A 12,780-nucleotide genomic window follows, 5' to 3' on the forward strand; every position below is an offset into this window, starting at 1 on the left:
TTCCTTTTGTCATATCTCCGGTTGTAAATAAGATGGCTCCTTACGACACGCGTCATTTAATAGACCAAAATGTCCTCTTTAAACTAGTGTCCTCGAATTTTCCCTAATTGCAAAGCATTCTCCCCAAAACAGTCCCCCCAAAAATCGCTTCTTGATGTCACAAAGCCAATAAAAAAAAAGAATCAAATTCCGTGTGTTTTGAAAATAATAAAACATCTGAAGCAAATCAACTGTACCAAGCGAGCGTGAAGAAGCCCAAAAATATATACTAAAAAATAAATAAAGATATAGAAAAAGTCAAGAGAAAATTTTGAATTATTCAGAGCTCCATTCGAGATTCCCATCCAAAATCGACTTCAGTGCCTTGAAAAATATTCCGAATTCTCCCTAGCACTAGCGTAGAGATGGAATTATACTATAGAGGGTCCAACCACTTACATTTCTACGTTCGCGAGGAAAGCGTTAATGGGGTCAAAGTGCAAACGGTCTCGTTTTAATATTAAATCTGTCGTGGACTCGAAGTTACAAAAGTTCTTTCAGTTTTCAAAAATTCTCGCTTTGAAATCTCAATTCACCGCTATAGCGCGTGAATAAGTGGGCTATGCTTTGGGTAGCTTAAGAAGATTCTTTCGCAAACTTCAATTTATCTATTTCTGATGTTATCCAATCTCTACGGCTTCAATGCGAGTTTAAGGCGAACACAATTTAATATTACCAGGACAGCTTTTTTACATAAAAAGTGTTTGGGAGGAAATTTTCTTTTTTTGGTCCATTTTTGAGCGGAGTTAGAGCCGTTTTAGAGCGTGAGACCGATTGGAATATAAATATAAAATCCAATACAAAATATGAAAAATTTAAAGAAATTTCCAATATTGACAAGTTTGTAAATAAATAAGTAGAAAAAAACATTATAATTTACATTAGAAAAACCTAGGGCTTACAAACGCTCAGTGGAAATTGTCTATTCAGTCATTTTGTATCTGACGGGCTTTCAATAAATTTGTAATTTGCCTATTAATATGTTGAAGTTTTAGAACATTTAAAATCACCTATTAAATTTTAGTGAGAAATTAATTGCTATTAAAAGGTAATTAAAGCAGTAACCACTCGTATCACCGGCTGATTAGTTAATAATCCTAATTATATGAACTAATTAGTGTAATTAAATCTTTCAGACATCCTCCATCTAAGCCTTGTTCGGGCCTATTTTTCACTTATCAAAAGAAATAGGTTGAATTTGACCTACCTATAGCAGTACCTGATTCCTTCAAACGCCGTAATTGTTAAGCCTAATTCTTTCAACTAGATAGAGCTAAGCCTTGCCAACAGAAACATGTTTAAATAAAGGACTGTTATTTCAGCAGCTATGGGTAAGAAGCGGCCGGAGTAAGGAAAAAACGTAAGCCTTTGTTGCATCGTGCAGGCATCCCGAGTGATCCGGGGTTCTACAAAGGCTTAAGGTATAAGTTTCTCGTATTAATCCATTTCCATAATCAAAGAGCTGGAAGGGGGGGTGCCTTTGCCGTTGCCGCCGCGTATCCCCGGCAACTAGATTATTAATTTACGAAGGATGCCTTGGCGATACGGGGATTAATGGGATTAACGACGCGGGGGATCGGGAACACCTTCCTTCCCCGAGTCTGGGTTCGAGGACCACCAACTTCAGTTAATTACGTAAGGGTCGCTACGCCTGGGATGGTCCCCCAAAACGGTTCAAGTCCCAGCTTAAAATCAATCGTTCATGTCACGGATAAATCCATTCTCGATTCAAGTTACATATCAGTATTTAAAGGGGTAGCCTCGCTAAGTTGCGTCAAGTCATTCAGGGAACAAGAAATAAACTATTGTTGACTATCACTTGCGCATTATATCAACAATATTAAACCAAACTTTGGAATCATTTACGACTATCCCTTTGAAGATATCACCAAACGTCAGTCATGGAACATTTATCATTTTTTTGGTGGAAAATCTATCATAAATGTGAAAGGCATAAAAACTGGTTTATTTGTCTGCTTTTTATTTGTTTTTTTTGGGATTGGTTTCAAAGTAAAGGCCATTTTTCAAAGACAATTGTTTTGGGGGCCATTCCATTTCTTATTTCGTTAAAGAGAAAAATACGCAAATTTTTTTCCTTGATCTTCAATAAAATATGGGTACGAGGATTTAACTTTAAAGCAATTCCATTTTAAAACGCTTTTCTATCTCTTATCTCCTTCCCTAAGCTACTTAAGATAGAATGTTTGACAATTTAGATTCATTAAATGAAACTAAAATAAAGTACACTAAAAATTAAATCAGTAATTTAAATAGTTCACGCGAGACAATTAAAATTTTCAACTCAAATGCAATTTAATTGTTTTATATTTAATTTAAATTTGAAATACTTCCGTAATTATTATCTTGACCACTGGTGTTCGATAACTGGCTTCGAATGTCGTATTCGGAGTTATTACGAAGACATCTCGGCTTGGGCAAGAAACGACACGCTACCCCGGACAATATAATGGCGCTGCCGACCAGAGAAAACCAAGTTGGTCTATACCCATTCAAGGCCATTTCAAACATAACCGAAAATGGAACGAAAGTTAGTCCTAACAAAGACTGAACTCCTGATTCGCCCAAACGATAAGAGAAACTGAATAACAGATTAGAGATTGCAACTGCCACCGATGACGCGACAACAGCCAAAGTCCATACGTCACAATCGAGAGTAAAGACTTGATCAGTAAACACTATTTCAGCAACGCTAATCAAAGTCAGTAACAAATATAACACGTAATTCAAAGCGTAGAGGTTAAAGTTCAAGATCCTTTTGGAAAGTAAACACATAGCGGCGCCGGAGAATGCCCCCAATAAGGCCAAACCAACACCGCGAACGTCTAACGCTTCATTACCGCCAAAGATGAACGGCGGTTGACTGACTATAAATACTCCGCAGACGCCCGCAATTGAACCGAATATCGAAGACATCTTAAATGTTTCTTCAGATACAGTTGGCGATATTACATTGACCATTAAAGCGTTTATAGCCATAATGGCCGAAACATCGGACTGCGGCATGTAAACCGCGGCCAACTGTTCAGCGTAATGAAAAATTCCCCAACTTATCAACCACGATATCGCGAAGGCAATTTGCGACTTTGTCCATTTCGGACTATAGCTGGAGTTTACCACCAGGAAGGGTTGGTAAAACAGGACACCGATGATCCACCTGTACATGCTCATGACCGTGACGTTGTCACTCTTCAAGTATTTCTTTTGAAGGACTAGACCAAAGGCCCAGCTTAGATTTGCGCCCAAACACAGAACAACGGGTAAAATTACCCTGAATCTAGACGCAAACGGTAACATTGGTGTAAAGCTACGTTAAGCCGCGAACTGAACGCTATGTTAGAATAATACAATTGTTGGAAAAGTTGCGTAAATGTTACGTTGTGTTTTTTTACGTTTACAAAATTATGTGTTTATATAATAATCTCTGTTTTCCAAACATACTGCAGGCGTATACATACGGACACATAAAATTAAACATTTGCCTCAAAAGAATAGCTCACGTACAGGGAATGAAAATAAATGAGTTACGTAAACATAGAAGGATTGAATTCAGGAGACTAGGATATGTTTTAAAATTACTGTTAATCAGGACCGTGTACTACAAACAAAATCTAAATTTTAAAACTAAATACAAAGAAAATAAACATTGATGTTGTTGTTTCTGTCATCTAAGAAGTTTGAGGAACGTAAGTTTTCTTTTAATTTAAAATACTTCCATAATTGTTCTCTTGACCACTGGTGTTCGATAACTGGCTACGAAGGGCGTATTCGGAGCTATTACGAAGGCATCTCGGCTTGGGCAAGAAACGACACGCTACTCCGGACAATATAATGGCGCTGCCAATCAGAGAAAACAAAGTTGGTCTGTATCCATTCAACGCCATTTCAAACATAATCGAAAATGGTACGAAAGTTAGTCCTAGCAACGCTTGCGCCCCTGATTCACCCAAACGATAACAGAACCCGAATAACAGACCAGCTCCGGCAATTGCCAGCGATGACGCGACAACATATAATGTCCATACGTCACAATCGAGAGTGAAGACTTTATCAGTAAACGCTATTTCAGCAACGGTAGCCAGAGTCAATAACAAATATAATGCGTAATTCAAGGCGTAAAGGTTAAAGTTCAAGATCTTCTTGGAAAGCAAACACATGGCCGCGTTGGAGAATGCATCAAATAAGGCCAACCCAACACCACGAACGTCTAACGTGTCATTACCGCCAAAGATGAACGAGGGTTGACTGACTATAAATACCCCGCAGATGGCCAAAATTGAACCGAATATCGAGGACAGCTTAAAAGTTTCATCAGATACAGTTGGCGATATTACGTTTACAATTAACACTTCTAGAGCCGAAATGGCCGAAACATCGGACAGCGGGATGTAAACCAAGGCAAACTGTTGCCCATAAAGAATGCTCACCCAACTTAGCAACCACAGGATGGCGAAGGGTATTTGAGACTTCTGCCATTTCGGACCATCGCCTGAGTTCACCACCAGAAATGGTTGATAAAACAGGACACCGATGATCCACCGGTACATGCTCATAACCGTGACGTTGTCCTTCTTCAAGTATTTCTTTTGAAGGACTAAACCAAAGGCCCAGCCTAGATTCGCGACCAGACTGAGAACAACGGGTAAAATTACAGAGAATCTAGACCCTAACGAAAACATTAGTGCAGATCCTTATAAACTTCGAAACTCTACACGTCAAGCCGGTGAAATGAACTCTTTCTGTCGTACAATATACGGAGTATGTTGATAAAAAAATGCAATTAAAGTTGGTACGTGTTTTAATACGTTTACCACCGTATCATTCATCCATCCCACTGTTTTTCCCATCATAATAGGAGTACTTTTCACTTCTCCGAGTGACGAGGACTTCAAGGAGAGGTTATACACTGGTATGTCTGTATGTGTGTCTGTCACCACGATCTCAGTTGGCAAATCGGAGCAAACGTATTCGCAGTTCACGGAAAGCAATGATGACTTCTACTCCATTATCAACGTTATAGTTAAGATGAACGTGGCGATTGACTAGTTGTACGAGAAACGTCTAGTCCCCCAATGGCAGGGTTTCCACCAAAGTTTCACGCAATTGCGACTTTTCTTAGCATTTACCGTGAATTAAACGCCTTATTTACAAAAATTGTGATTTACTGACAATAAAAATAATCAATATCAATTATATTTATTTAATTATTTAAGAAAAACCTCTTAATCGCGTCTTGACTCGGACAGGTTTATTTTGGTTTCCCAACTTGTCAATAATTACAAAACTGTTTTTGGAAACAACTCGCGTATTGATAGGGTTGATTAATGGATGGCTTGAATTCAGATGAATTTGGTATTTTTAGATTCATTTATAATCAGAACATGTACAAACTTTCAGAATTTCAGAATTTTAAGTCGAAAAACTATAAACAAATATTGAAAAGAAACGAGAGGCTCTGATTCACCCCAATACTTTCTCTTATTCCTAATTATCTTTGCAAAATCATTGAGAAATATTGTTTTCATATTTATATTAATATGAAATGCTTCCATAATTGTTCTCTTGACCACTGGTGTTCGATAACTGGCTTCGAATGTCGTATTCGGAGCTGTTACGAAGGCATCTCGGCTTGAGCAAGAAACGACACGCTACTCCGGACAATATAATGACGCTGCCAATCAGAGAATACAAAGTTGGTCTGTATCCATTCAACGCCATTTCAAACATAAGCGACAATGGAGTGAAAGTTAGTCCTAGCAACGCTTGCGCCCCTGATTCACCCAAACGATAAGAGAAACTGCATAACAGACTTCCTCCCGCACTTGCCACCGTTGATGCGACAACTGCCAATGTCCAAATGTCACAATCGAGAGCAAAGACTTGACAAGTAAACGCTATTTCAGCGACGCTAATGAAGGTCAGTAACAAATGTAACGCGTAATTCAAGGCGTAGAGGTTAAAGTTCAAGATCTTCTTGGAAAGTAAACACATGGTCGCGTTGGAGAATGCCGCTAACAAGGCCAAACCAACACCACGAACGTCTAACGTGTCATTACTGCCAAAGATGAACGATGGTTGACTGACTATAAACACTCCGCAGACACCCAAAATTGAACCGAATATCGAAGACAGCTTAAATGTTTCGTCCGAAACAGATGGCGATATTACGTTTACAATTAACGCGTTTATGGCCATAATGGCCGAAACATCGGACTGCGGTATGTAAACTGAGGCAAGTTGCTCCGCATAGAGAAAAACAACACAATTTAGCAACCAAAATATCGCGAAGGGCACTTGAGAATTTGTCCATTTCGGCCCATCACTGGAGTTTACCACCAGAATGGGTTGGTAAAACAGGACACCGATGATCCACTTGTACATACTCATAACCATGACGTTGTCACTCTTCAAGTATTTCTTTTGAAGGACTAGACCAAAGGACCAGCTTATATTTGAAGCCAAACTGAGAAGAGCCGGTAAAATTACAGAGAATCTAGACCCTAACGAAAACATTAGTGCAGAGCCTAATAAACTTCGAAATGTTACACGTCAAGGCGGCGGTAGAACTCTCTTTGTTGTATGGAAAAAAAAATCGGTCAAAGCAAGGTAAGTGTTTTAATGCGTTTACGACAGTACTGTTCATCCCACGTCTTTTCACAGCATACTATAGTTGTAATTATTATTACATCACAACGGTTTTCTAAACAAGACATGTTCTATTCACTTCACTTCAACTATTTTTGCTACCAGCTACTTTTTTGAAATAAAACGTATGGTGTTTTTATCCTTTGTTTACATTAAAGTATACCCGCATCAGTATTAGAGCATAACACTTTATTTAGGTAAACAACGTATTCCATTGTTCGTATTACACTATCAACCAAGTGACGTAATATTTTATTATACCTTTATATCTCCTTTGAAACAATCGAGCCTTGATTGAGATTTATTATTTTTTCCGCTGGCAGAGAGCTTGGCGCTAAACGCGATGACGTACCATCGTTAGATCTTAATCACTCATTAAAAAATGAAGCAACTAAAAAGACAGCACCATGTTTTAAATTTCAAATTGATTATTCTCATTTAACGAGAAAAACAGAAATCCTTATTTTAATTCAGAGTCGAATGGATGTCGAAACTTAAACGGGGCGAAGCCTAACAACAAACAATGGGGCTCGAACAGTTACACCCCAATCCCCATAAAAAACCTTACGGAATTTTGCATTTCATAAAGAGTGTTCGACCCCTCGGAGAGAACGTAAAACGAGCTGGAAATGAATTAAAGAACAGCTAGGAAAACACCGATTCAACGTTACTTGACCCCGAGAGATTATGGGTCAATAAAGGCCACCCTCGATTTGACGCAGTGTCAAGTAACCTTGTTAAATCGTATATAGGAACGACATCGAATAATACGCAAGAATTCCAACGACTTTTCTCCCCCATGTACTAAAGGCATCTCATTAAAGACGCGATACCGCTACCTTAACAAGGATAACGACAAACTCTAGGCTATAACAAGGCACCTTTAACCCTTTTCCTTAATGGATAGCGAAGTTGTCAAAAGATCTATGCATTGTTAATGACTTCTAATGGCATCGAGTAATTTTAAATGAATTACATAACAGCTAAATCTCCTGTATTCTTTTTCCATGGTGCAGATTCTTGAGGTCTATTTCCAGGTTCGTAGAGATCAAATCCGGTACCAACAGGTCCTACTGCAGTTCCGCACATGCGCATCTGCCCAACAGAGAGGACACCGCGCTATTTTTTAAGGCTTGGGTTTCTGATCTACTTCAAAACCAAATTGCTAATTAATGCCTTGGCTTTGATAGCTTTCGATTAATTTATTTGAGTAAAATCGAACGTGTTTATTCCCCAAGTGTTTCTCATTTTGAAAACAGAGGCATTCCGACATTATCCTATACCCGAACCGTACGGGTTGTTTGGCCCACGGGGAGACTGGTCTTACGCGACTACGTAAGCCCAATTTGCAAAATATTCTTAAAGATGGACCGCAAAGTACAATATTTTGAAACGAGAATTATCCTGAAATGGTTTAAATTTACCAACGCGTTAAATTATATACAGCGCTTGGGGTCAATTTCAGAGTTAAAGGTACTCTTAGGTAAATGAAGCAAAGATTAGGTAGGTACAAAGGGTAATTATGGAACCGAAGTACAGTGAAATGGATCTATGATCAGTTTTGGCACCATAAGGCACACCAGCTTTCTACCCTCTCTTTATGGAACTAATGCATATTTCGAATAATAATTCTAAACTCTTTCAGTATCTCTTCAAGACCAATAACAAGAGGTCTATGAAGATGCCGTTAAACTTACGTCATAGATTGCATATATGAACCATTAAATCCCACCCAAACAAAAACAAAAAAACCCCTGCATTTATAGAGGATATTTGAAAATCGTTTATAGCGTTTGAAAACCAACCGAATATGGGATGGAAATATTTTTCCCCAATTTTAGGTAAAGAACTAAAAAACATTCCATCTTTTCCGTGTCGAAGTAAATAGGAAAAAAAAATATCGTATTGGCACTTTTATCCTTCAAGAATGGTAAGTCTTAACCGAAAGTAGCTTGACTGCCGATACGCTAAGCCTATCACTATCTGTACGTAGACTATAGCATAAGTAAATTATTATTTATTAAGTTTAGCACTAAGTGTTTCATCGCCGAAAATTGGTAAGTGTTCCATCTCTTTCAAAGACCTTTGGGGTAACTCAAGAACTGTAAGTCAAGTTTGCGGGCGACAAAGTTCGAGGGAATAGACGCCACCTGTCCCCTGGTGGTAACTTGACCCTAAAACCCTTTATACCCTAGAACCCTGACTAATTTCACATCCTGCGCATGGATTGTTGTTACGGTTTAAGAAGAGAGCCATACCACCGCAATAATACGACAAGGATTTGTCCATTAATGTAATGTCTTAAGTACTTAGATGGGTGTCAAGTTACTTATGGCAATAGGGAAACGAAATTCTAGAATTTATCTAACGTAGGATAAAATGAAATAAAAAGAAATTGTATAGAAAATTCGGTATAAAAAATCCAGTTCGATATTTGGAGGTCGTTCTCGCAGGTTTGTTGGTTGATTTTCGCCACTCAAGAAAAAGAAGATGCGGGCCGGATGAAAAGCGGATATAAGGATGTTCAGAATATAAAGAGGGAAAATGGATCATCATCTTATATATCCATATCTATGTGTATATATATATATATTAGAATTCACTCTTTGAAACGATAAATACCATTTCATCTTCGACCATTATTCTCTCGGTTAAACAAGGACCTTTCTAAGGATGCTTAAACAGACATTCGTCTTATCTAGGCGCGAAAAAAATTGCCGGGAAATAGTTCAGACGGCTGCTGTTTCCTCAGAATGGTCCAAGAAACTTTGAACTTTAACCTAACATTGCGTTCCCAAAAAGGGACCGAAATAGAGTGGGATGGTTCTATGGGAAATCAACTTAATTTTGAGTGAATCGAAAATGTTAAATCAGTAACTTCTATGAGCAGCCCTTAGATTTTGATTGAGCCCCCACAAGGGATGCATGCAACCCCTAACCCACAAGTTATAAATAAATATTGAAGAAGTGTTTTCTGATTGGATGACCCCCTTAATCATTAAGTGTTCAGTTTCTTACGCTAAATTTAAGGGGTAACACACTTCAATCATAACTCTTCCACGAGACGGCACGGGTTATTTTGGTATGGCTTTACACTGACCACTTTGCTCACACCGGACATCAGAGAATCCCAGAATCCCCGAAGATAGTTCGGAACACTTAGCGTAAAGCTTTATCGCGATGGTTTCGCTTCTGCTCCGGTGTAACCCAACGGGGAATGAATGTTGCACGCGTGGGAGAGAGAGAGAGAGAATAAGTGTCTGAGGCGTGACTGACATTCTACAATAATAAAATTCCCCATAGACTCCCCTGGATAGCCTAGCCATTTCGGACTACTAAATTTAGAACCTTACGCGTCCGGGACTCCTCCGTCCCAACCCCTAAATTCCAAAGGGGCACGAGTATACTGTGAGAATTGATAGGAAACACTCTTGATAAACCTAGTGACCTATGACACAATTAGTATCTTCCGGTGACCCCGTGACCTCGAGAATCTAAAAATCAATTAAACTAATACAAGGTGTTCCAAATAAGGAAATTGAACAGACAATTAATGATTTCTAATTTAAATTAGGGGGTCATCCAATCAGAAAACACTTCTCCAATATTCATGATAACTTGTGTGTTAGGGGGTGCATGCATCCCTTGTGGGGGCTCAATCAAAATCTAAGGGCTGGTCATATAAGTTACATAATACATTTTCAATTCTCAAAATTCAGTTGATTTCCCATCTCATGTACAATACTTCGGTCCTATAATTACCCGGTCCCTTTTTGGATGGAACACAAATATGCTAACTAATTTGTTGGCAAAAATAACCCCTTTACGGTGTCATCTTTAGCATGGCGTCATTGTAGCTCCCGTGACCCAATCAAATCTCACTGGGCTGGAATGGAATGGTCGAGGCAACGGGGGAAGGGATAATAACTTATTCAGCAAACGTTTTAGAAATTTCTAAAGAAGACGGGTCTGACTGAAATGAAGAGAGGGGGGGTGCTCTTATTTAAAGGAGAGCTTGTTGAGGAAGATGGCCCGGTCTCTCTCTCTCTTTAGGTATTCAAAGGAGGACGCCCTTTCCCTATCTACTTTTATCTAAGGCGTATGACCATGCTATTTCTTTAGAGAGTAAGTACTTGGGAACGTGTTAAAACCCCTTACCCAATGATATACGAGGCCGTCGCCCGCTATTGCTACTGCTGGACGCTACAGATTCTAACTAAAGATCGCATTCGGTCAGTCTCCCCATTTCACGTCTAGGCAATGAATACTTAAGATGTAAAGGTGACTTCACAACAACTGGTGGTATCGACGATTCATGTTGGAAAACGCTTCAAAGTTAACAGTCCCGCACCCAAATTTGGATGGTCCGTATGGCTTCAAGTCATATCTTAATCTGCACGTCTTTGTTGTCTACATACCGTCCTATCAATGTATTAAGAAAACCCAAGGTGATGGTCAACACACCAACCAGACTCTACCCCCGACAATTGAAAAAGGGTTCAAAGATTGTTCGAACCCTTCGAAGACGCCTTAACCCTCGAACAAAGAAGAAGTTAGTTCGTAATAGTGTCCAATTAATTCCAGAAACAGCAGAAAAACAAGTGAAATTATATTCCTCATCTAACTAAGCCTTGGTTATATGTATGTATGTATGTATATATTAATACGTTGGGTTTTCCGTTAAGCCTAACTCTTGTTGTTTCCTACGTAAAACTTATTTAATTATTTCGTCGCCGCCACTGTATGCTTTGAAACTTCACGAAAAGGATTTATTTTCAAGCTAGCTTTTGCTAAAACCATTCCCAAGGCTTAAGGACTGTTTCGTCGCTCGCTGTAAAACTAAGATTCAAATGCTTCGTCCAATCCAAATCCTTCCTTTCTATAGAACGCCAAGGCTTAGCATTCAAAGGTATTTGCATTGAAGTCCTAGGGTCTTAAAAGATGTTATTTTTATCAAGTAAACCTTTGATGTACGCGATTTGCCCTCAAATTAAAATCGTTAATTATATATTTCTGTAAGGATTATAGCATCGATCAAGTACTTGTAAGTACGACAATGGTAACGACTGAGAATATTGAATACATCCCTACTTACGCAGTTCAATCAAAGACATAGGGACTCGCAATTAAGTTGAAACAGTTTGTGGAGGAAATTAACATCAATCGCCGCTTCCTCGCTAAGGAGGTTAGAAACACACTGAACTATTTACCGAATTTTCGCGGTACTCGCTAAACTCAAACAAAAGGCGGGTCTTGCTCAAGTTGCCGTAAGATTCCTACGCTACAACAACGATCGTCAAACTGCAGATCGAAGCAAGCAAGCAAGCAAGCGAGCAAGCAAGCCCCTTTACCAATGTTTACAGGGTGTAGTTTCTGAACAGGGGTCCTTACTCTCCACTCATATCGTATTATACACCTTGAGCGCCTTAGTCATACCCTTAAAAGAAAATAGCTAACACCTAACGCCTAGCGCCTTCCGGAATTTTGTAATCAATAAGTTTGTTGTTAAGCCTTGTCAAAAATCACGCTTAGAATTTAGGCCTACTTTAGTTTTACTGCGCGTATTTTCCCACTACCTTGATATGAAACATCAATTATTGATAATGTTTGGGAAGATATCGAGTACCGGTTTTGAAACTGAGAGCGGGAAATTTATGAATAAATAATAAACGAGGGAGAGAGAACGGAACCGCCCGCCATATATGATTTCCTGAGATTGATTTAAAATTTAAACGGTTCTAGAATTCTTCGGTTAAACCTAAATATAAACTCAAATATTTACCCATCTTCATTACGTCCTATCGTATTCATTAATCACGTGACATTACTAACTCAATTTTTAACGCGCACTGAATTTCCAATTCGACAACAAAGGCTTAGCGAAATTTTTCCAAAACTAGGCTTAACAAAATTTAAAAATTTATACGATGGCGTTCGTTCCGTTGCACTAATCTCTTACAACGGTCTGCCTTTTCTACTATAATATAATATTAAATAAACCTTTTTTTCTAGTATTAATATCTAGCTTTGCATTTAGGTAAAGAAAAAACCCGGTCGAAATTACTTGAAATTCTTAGC

The sequence above is a fragment of the Phalangium opilio genome, unplaced genomic scaffold (genome assembly GCF_054372755.1).
Source record: "Phalangium opilio isolate 3A_F unplaced genomic scaffold, DU_Popi_V2 ptg000209l_1, whole genome shotgun sequence".
Lineage (NCBI taxonomy): Eukaryota > Metazoa > Arthropoda > Arachnida > Opiliones > Phalangiidae > Phalangium > Phalangium opilio.